At 50.3% G+C, this 9,147-nt stretch overlaps 1 pseudogene; it reads right to left on the bottom strand.

The window, feature by feature from the left end:
* Positions 1-6,914: 6,914 nt before the first annotated feature.
* On the bottom strand, positions 6,915-8,582 carry LOC136451774 (uncharacterized; annotated as a pseudogene).
* Between the last annotated feature and the right edge of the window lie 565 nt (positions 8,583-9,147).

The following is a 9,147-nucleotide window of genomic DNA, read 5'->3' as shown; positions in this document are numbered from 1 at the left end:
CAGCGGCTAAGAGGTGTTGCACAAACCTCGTCCACATGATTGGACACTGCAAGAACCTACCCACAAGTGAGGTAACTCAATGACACGAGCAATCCACTAGAGTTACCTTTCGGCGCTCCGTCGGGGAAGGTACAAATCCCCTCACAATCACTGGAGATGGCCACGAACAATCACCAACTCGTGCCAATCCTCCACCGCTGCACCAAGCTATCTAGGTGGTGGCAACCACCAAGAGCAACAAACAAAATCCATAGCAAAACACAAATACCAAGTGTCTCTAGATGCAATCACTCAAGCAATGCACTTGGATTCTCTCCCAATCTCACAATAATGATGAATCAATGATGGAGATGAGTGGGAGGGCTTTGGCTAAGCTCACAAGGTTGCTATGTCAATGAAAATGTGTAAGAGAGTGAGCTTGAGCCAGCCATGGGGCTTAAATAGAAGCCCCCATGAAATAGAGCCATTGTACCCCTTCACTGGGCACTGATCGGGGTGACCAGACACTCCGGTCCTACTAATCGGACGCAGGGCTCAGCGTCCGATCGCCCGATGATGGCCACGTGTCAATCTTTATTTAACTGTGATCGCTAGATCACAATGGTCAGTAGTTGACCGGACGCTTCGGCATAAGTGATCAGACGCTGAACCCCTAGTGTCCGGTCGTTTACAGTAAGGTTCCAAAACCGGTTTTCTTCGACCGGACACGTCCGATGGTACTTGACCGGACACAGTCAGCATTCGGTCAATTACCCTGACTTCTGTGCAGCTACGTCAGCTCTGACCGGACGCAGCCTTCCAGCGTCCGATTAGTTAGAGGCCCAACGTCCGGTCACATGACCGACGCTAGGTAATCACTGCCATGCCTGACCGGACATGCCTGTCCCCCTGAGACCAGCGTCCGTTCAGCTGTAAAACAACGAGACTAACCCTCTATCATCTCTATCTCATTCACCCTTGCTCAAATGTGCCAACCACCAAGTGTATCACCTTGTGCACATGTGTTAGCATATTTTCACAAATATTATCAAGGGTGTTAGCACTCCACTAGATCCTAAATGCATGTGCAATGAATTAGAGCATCTAGTGGTACTTTGATAACCAAATTTCGATACGAGTTTCACTCCTCTTAATAGTATGGCTATCAATCCTAAATATGATCACACTCACTAAGTGTCTTGATCACTAAAACAAAATGGCTCCTACATTTTATACCTTTGCCTTGAGCCTTTTGTTTTTCTCTTTCTTCTTTTCCAAGTTCAAGCCTTTGATCATAACCATGCCATCACCATTGTCATGATCTTCGTCATTGCTTCATCACTTGGAATAGTGCTACCTATCTCATGACCACTTTGATAAACTAGGTTAGCACTTAGGGTTTCATCAATTAATCAAAACCAAACTAGAGCTTTTAGGTGGTATCTAGACTCTAGGTGTCAGTAACCACATGATGGGCTTCAAGGCATCTTTCTCCGAGCTTGACGACGATGTTACCGGTACGGTGAAGTTTGGTGATGGCTCAAGGGTGGCTATCCAAGGGCGTGGCACCATCATCTTCAAATGCTAGAACGAGGAGCACCACGCGCTAACGGATGTATATTACATCCCGCAGCTACGTTCAAGCATCATCAGTATTGGTCAGCTAGATGAGCGCGGTAGCGAGGTACTGATTAAGGACGAAGTCCTTAGGTTCAGGGACTGGGAGCAGTGACTTCTTGCCAAGGTGAAGAGGTTCCTGAACCGGTTGTACCTGCTCGACCTAAAGGTAGAGCAGCCGGTGTGCCTAGTGGTAAGGCACACCGAGGAGACGTGGCTGTGGCATGCCCAGTTCGGACATATCAACTTCGACGCGCTTGGTCGGCTGGAGAAGATGGTCCGAGGGCTACCCCACATCAATCATAGTGGCGAGCTATGCGACAGCTGCCTGGCCAGAAGCAGAGGAGGCTACTATTCCCAAAGGTAGCCAAGTATCGCGCGAAGGATGCTCTCGAGCTCATCCACGGCGACCTCTGCGGGCCGATCCACGCCAGCTACAAATGGTGGTTGGTGGTACTTCCTCCTGCTCATGGATAATTACAGTCGCTACATGTGGCTGCAACCCCTAAGGAGCAAGGACGAAGCGGTGGCGACTGATCAAGAAGTTCAAGATGCGCGTGGAGGCCTAAGAGCGACAAGAAGCTCCGCATGCTGAGGACTGATCACGGTGACGAATTCACTTTGGTGGAGTTTGCTACGTACTATGCGGATCAGGGTGTGGTACGACACCACACCATGTCGTACTTGCCACAACAGAATGGCATGGTGGAGAGGCGGAACCAAACGATGATCGGCATGGCTCGATCCATGATGAAGGCCAAAGGCATGCCAGCAAGATTCTAGGGTGAGGCGGTGAACACAGGCGGTGTTCATCCTCAATCCGTGCTCTAACCAAGGCCCTGACGGGCAAGACACCGTTCGTAGCTTGGTATGGATGCAAGCCGAGCGTGTCCTTCCTTCGGACATTCAGGCTGCATCGGCCACATCAGGAAGACAGAGCTGATCCTCACCAAGCTAGAGGACAGGAGCACACCGATGGTGTTCCTGGGCTATGCGCAAGGTACCAAGGCATACCGGATCTACGACCCACGTGAAGACAAGGTACTTTGTCTCGCACGACGTCGTGTTCAACGAGAAGACAACTTGGGACTGGAGCAGTCCAAGCATAGGGGAAGCTAGCGGCTTCACAACACCTTCATTATCGAGCACCTGATCGAGACGCTGGGGAAGCGGTGCTGAGCACTTTGGGAGGGGTGTTGAGCACTCCAGCGGCAGAGCCGAGCACTCCTGGAGGGATGCCGAGCACGCGCAGGAGTGGTGCCAGGAGGTTCTGTAGTGGTGGCGACCACTCCAGGACAGGTGCCAAGCACTCCCGTAGCAGAGCCAAGAGGTCTTGTAGTGATGCCTGACCACTCCTAGACTGAGGCTGAAGCACTCCTACAGTGGTGTCGAGCACTGCAAGAGTAGTGATAAGCTGTCCAGAAGTAGTGCCGAGCACTCCAGGTGCTGTGCCCAGCATTCCGGTGGAACAGGGAACTCCATCAACACTGATCGAGTTCGTCTCACCTCCAAGTGACATCACTGAGTTCGTGGATGCCTTCCACAAAGGTGAGGAGGTGCGGTTCCATAGGCTGGACGACATCGTCGGCGGCATAGGACCCTTAGGACTAGTTGGTTGGATGCTCAATGACCAAGAGCTGTTGCTTGTTAGTGCAGAGGAACCACCCATGTTCGCGCTGGCCGAGAGCGACGAAAATTGGTGACGGGTGATGCTGGAGGAGATGAAGGTGATTGAGGAAAACGAGACATGGTAGCTCATCGATCCACCTCCAGGATGCTGTCCGATTAGCCTAAAGTGAGTGTACAAGGTCAAGCGGGATGAGCTCAGTGTCATTGTAAGCACAAGGCACACCTTGTCGCACGAGGCTTTGTTCAGCGCGAGGGCATCGACTTCGAGGAGAATCTTTGCGCTAGTAGCACGCATGGAGTCTGTCTGTTTGATACTAGCCTTGGCAGCAACAAAGGACTGGCGCGTCCATTACTTGGACGTTAAATCGGCCTTCCTCAGGCAACCTCTAGGTTTCACCATCAAGGGAGAGGAGCACAGGGTGCTCCAACTACGTAAGGCGCTCTATGGGCTAGCGACAGGCCCCACAAGCATGGAATGCTAAGACTTGACGCCACGCTGGGCGAGCTTGGGTTCCAGCGGTGCGCAACTGAGCACACGCTCTACACGTGGCGACTGGGGAAGGAGGTGCTCATCGTCGTCGTGTATGTGGATGACTTGATCGTCACTGGCGCGCGCACGGAGGACATCAACAGCTTCAAGCATGAGATGGTGGCTCGTTTTCGAATGAGCAATCTTAGCGCACTCTCCTACTATCTCAGCATCGAGGTGAGACAGGGGAAGGAGGAACTCATGCTCGATCAGAGCGCGTATGCCTCGAAGCTATTGGAGTGGAGCGGCATGGCTGAGTGCAAGCTATGCGTGACTCCGATGGAGGAGTGGCTGAAGCTGACGAAGGCCAGCACAGCGGCGAAGGTGGATGCAACACTCTACCGGAGCATCATCGGCGGTCTACGCTACCTAGTCCACACGAGGCCGGACATTGCGTTCGTCGTGGGCTATGTCAGTCGCTTCATGGAGGATCCTCGAGAGGATCACTGGGCTGCAGTGAAGCGCCTACTACGCTACATCAAGGTGACGATGGATCAGGGGATCATCTTTCCCAAGACATGATAGGGGACATCGATGGACGACAGAGCACCTCAGGTGTGCTCGTCTTCCTCGGGTCGGCTCCAATTTCATGGGCTGTCGCTGAAATAGAAGGTGGTGGCGCTGTCTACGTGCGAGGCAGAGTACGTAGTGGCGGCCACAGCGGCGTGCCAAGTTGTGTGGCTGCGCCGGCTGCTGGGTGAGCTGACCAGCATGGAAGCTCACCCACCAGCACTGATGGTGGACAACCAGCCCGCCATCGCCCTCGCGGAGAATCTGGTTCTGCACGACCAGAGCAAACACATCGACGTGAAGTTCCACTTCCTTAGGGACTGTGTCGATGGAGGGCAGATCGTCATCGAGTTCATCGAAACTGGTCGGCAACTCGCGGACGTCCTCACCAAGCCGCTCAGATGTCTTTGACTCACGGAGTTGAAGGAGATGATCGGTATGGAGGGGGTATAAGGGATATCAGTAGGATTAGGGAAAGAATTGTTAGATAATCTACTGCTTCCTTGTGTGAACACATAGCAAGGGAAAAGCGGCGCCGAAAAAGGCTCCCTGCTGTGGTACTGTAGCCGTTGTAGAGGCAGGCGCCGAACGACTCACCTGCCGTAATGTAGCCACATGCAGGGACAGACGCAGAAGTCAGTCCTGCTGTGTTATCTAGTCACTGTTACAGCAGGGCAGCTGTATTAGAACTAGATGGATAGAGTTGTATATATAGTTTACCACTGCAACTCAACAAAGAGGAGTTCAGATTTGCCATCTCCTATATAGGGCTCCGGCCAACGCTGGTGCTTGTACTGTGTGTGTATGCTCTGTTCTCCCTCTTCTTCAACCTCTAGCCATAGTGTGTGTGGTTGGACAACGCTTGTTCATGGTCGACTTAGCTAGCGGGTGCTCGGCAACACTAGCGGGTGCTAGGCAAGACTGCTAATTGGTCGACTCACCTGAGCCGGTGATCCTGTGGGCCAACAGAGTTCCAGCCTGCAATATAAAACAAGAACTTAACTCCGTCAGGAGTAAGATTCAGTATTCATGTACTTAATCACTATAATCAATTAATCATTAAGATTGCAATAACTCCAGTCACACAACCCAGATCTATCCTAAAGCAAACAAACTCTAAATTCTTAAAGTGCTAAGGAATACCACATGGAGGTCGGCATGGTAATAGATGGATAAGTTATCAGTTAGCATTTCATTCCAAGTCACCTCAAATGATTGCTTGTTGTCTAGCAGGCCACTCTTGCAATAGTCAACATTCAGATAATAATATGATGTAACCACAGCAATAAAATGTGTACTAGTAATCATGCTGTTCTGTAAAACTCCTTACTAACTGACATATGTATCTTGCATTACATCACCAGGTTTTCTGCTCAATGATGCATTGATATTTCATTATTTCTGCAGTGTCCCAAACTCCCAACCAATATTTCTCAAAAGGATAACCCCTATTGTACTTTGAGTTATTGGTACTTGAAGAAAGTTCACAAATTATGAGTCTACACATGAAGATCAGCTTCTCCAGCAACTCTTTTTCACACATTCAGTTAACTGGCACAAACAAAATATGCTGCACTATCTGCCACATGATTACTGAGTTCCACACTTTAACTCATAGAACATGTCATCTATGAGTCTGAAAACTACACCCATTGCAAGCCTGTTTCCTATAGGCCAAAGTTATTCCCACTAAGTTACCACATGGGCCTGGTTGGCCTGGTCTCAGCTTTAAACTTAGTAGTAATAAATATGTAATATGCTTTAGTAAAGTTAGGTCCAAATAGCTAGCTTAACATTTAACTAAACTTGAAGCCCGCTACCAAAGCAACAGGTGGGACTCAGCTCAAATATACAGGGGATAATGAAGCATAAGTTCGCTCGTACTGTTTTAGCTAGGATCACCTAATAAGCCATCATAGTGCATCTATAAGTATAGGGCCAATAGGACACCTTATATACTTTGAGCCTAGAGGTCCAAGAAATCATCCACATGCAACCAATTACTGACGATTTAAAATGATTTTGTTTCAACTTTCAACAAAGTTAACTGAGTTCAGATCTAGCATCAGATGTAATTGTGAAGAGAAAAAACATGTGTGCTATCAGAGTTTAAAGGTTAACCATACCCTCTAATATTTCACACATCATTTTTGCATATGCATGACCAGAAACCATTACCTATTCTATCACTGTACATTCATATTTTTGGTTAGCCAACCAAGAGTTCTAAGCGGGGCTGGCTACGTATCAATCTTTGCACACATAACTAGAAACCAATTCAAGCTCCATCACACTGAGTGCACCACAGGTTTTAGTAAGCCAACCTGATAGGAGACTACTATTTTAAGCTGGTTAAGGTCTAATTTAGGCAGTGACCTGTTATGGACATGATTTATTGGGGGAGGAAGGAGATGGCGAGTGCTGCAGATCACTTGAACTATTTCTTAAGTTAAATCTCCTTCACAAGTACAGATAAACAAACCAGACCCAATTACATTACATATTAATATGAGGTTCACAGTATAAGTTAGCAAGAAGAAACTAAGCTTAGATATAGAGAGCAATGATAAACAACCATGAAAGATAAGGGATATTCATTGCAGCTGGGCAAAAGGGTTACAAGTTTTCACTGGAAATACATTTCTCCAGATTTACTTAACATCAGCCCCACTAAACCACATATGAATTATCTGGGAGGTTGGGACTGATACATGACGCAATTCAGACTAAGAGGTGATCTGCATTAACAACCTAGTAGCACCATAAGAGTAACAAAAAAAAAATAGTGGCAAGAGACTGCATAACAATTTTAAGAAAGCAGGTGACTGCTAGTATGTGGCAGGTAAAAATAACAGCAGTCATCACTTCAAATTGTGTGCCTACAGCATACTTCAATTTTTTTTTTCTAAAACGCAATCATGAATCACCATCTAGTGAGTTCATCTGTCTGTCAAGCTCCTCATCAGCCTTCTTCAGAAAAACATCCCAGCCACTCCCCTCGCCCCAATCCAGCATGTCATACGGCACAGCTGTCATCAATCCTGGCCTCACTGCACCCTGCTCCATGACCACCCGAAATTCCAGCTCAGGCCCTCTCCCCTCCTCCTCAAGCTCCTCCCAAGTAAACAGCAGTGGCAAGGTATAACCACCCCAGGGATTGAAATCTATCAGCTTGACCCGCCCATCCGTCCTCACATACACATCAAATGTATAATTGATTGAAGCAAACTGTGGCTCAATCACTTCATCAAAGAAAGCCTCAATTTTTGGTTGCACCTCAGAACTCCATCCAGGCAGTGATGGGTAGTAAGCTGATGGGTCTCTCTGGGACACAGCAACCAGCTTCCACTGCCGAACGCAGCATTGGAACTCTGACTCAAGGCGTAGGCCTGGGTACCACTTGCGGAGGGCAAGGTAGTATTGGAACCCATCATCCACCCAAGTAGTCTCATTACTTTCTTGTTCTGTTGCAGCTTCAACATCACAGTCCTCATCATCTGTGTCGCCTCCCTCCTCGCCTATCTTGCTTGAATTACTTGGAGCTTCATTGGTGCCCTCGTGGCTGCCTTCGCTGCTACCAGTCTCATCGGCATGTGGTCGAGCACCTTCCTCGGCACCGGCACTAACATTTTGGGCGTTCCGTCGAGCACCCTCAGGGCGCACGAAATCCTCGCATGATTGTCGCGCTGAGGCAAGGTCGTGGGCCACACAGTCGGAGGAGCGGAGCAGCATGGCAACCTTGGCGAAGCAAGTGCACCGAGTCGTGCCATCTGCAGACATGAAGGTGGCATCCTTGGGCGCGCTCCAGTTGAGCTTTTGGGGAGCGCGGCGCCACCTAGCTCGGCGATGGCGGCGTCGATGGCCGCCTCCAGCTCCGGGAACTCCGGACGGAGCGGGTGGTCGGCGTCGGGGTCGAAGACGTCTTCGTCGCTGGAGCCGAAGAAGATGTCGGAGTTGAGGAGGGAGTCGGGATCGGGGATGTGCGCGTGGACGGGTGCGAAGGCCTGGCGGCCGGAGGTTATCGCGGGGAGGAGGAACGGGAACGGCTCCTTATCAGCGTCGGCATCGGCTTCAGGGTCCGGGTAGGCCGGCTGGCCGACAAGGTAGCGGAGGAAGGCGGCGGGGAGCGGGATGATGACGGTGGGGATGGAGTGGCGGCGGAAGGCCGGGTACCACTCCTGGATCTGGCACCGGAGCAGCTCCTCGAGAAGCATCTCCTTTGCTTCGCTGCGATTCGCGCGGCTTTCCCGTGGCTGTGGGTGTAGCTCGCCGAGTCTTCGTTCTCCTCGTCGGCGGCTTCCCGTCTTCTTGGTTAAAACCCTCGCTGCCTTCCATCGGGATCGTTCGAGTCTTTGCTGGGTCGGGATTGCGCGGGAGTTTGGTGCAGCATATGCTTATGAGGCCTACATTGTTCAACATTGACGGGGGGGGGGGGGGGGGGGGGGGGGGGGGGGGGGGGGGGGGGGGGTTTGGGTGGGTGGGTGGGTGGGTATACATGGCCATGGGGCCGTGCCGGCCCGGCCCGGCCCGGTGTCATGCCTTGCCTTCGGCTCAAGGCATGGCCCGTGGGCCGTTTGGCCATGCCGTGCCGCCCCGTTGGGCACGGCCATTTTCACCGTGCCGGGCCGGCCTATAGCCCGACAGGTAAAAAAAACACCTCCAAAAAACCACCAAGTGCTGAAACATTTCATTTTCAAATTTCAACAAACAAAAGATCACATTTTCATTCACATTCACACACAATTATCAACATTCACATTCATACACAGTTATGAACTGATCTGATCAACATTCACATTCACATTCACACAACTGTTAACCGATCAATTGATCAAGTTACCATTTTCATTCACAGTGACAGACTGACAGTTCACATCACAGAT

Source organism: Miscanthus floridulus, chromosome 5 (genome assembly GCF_019320115.1).
Source record: "Miscanthus floridulus cultivar M001 chromosome 5, ASM1932011v1, whole genome shotgun sequence".
NCBI lineage: Eukaryota > Viridiplantae > Streptophyta > Magnoliopsida > Poales > Poaceae > Miscanthus > Miscanthus floridulus.
Note: the sequence above shows the minus strand (reverse complement) of the source record. Positions and strands in the feature narration are given on the sequence as shown.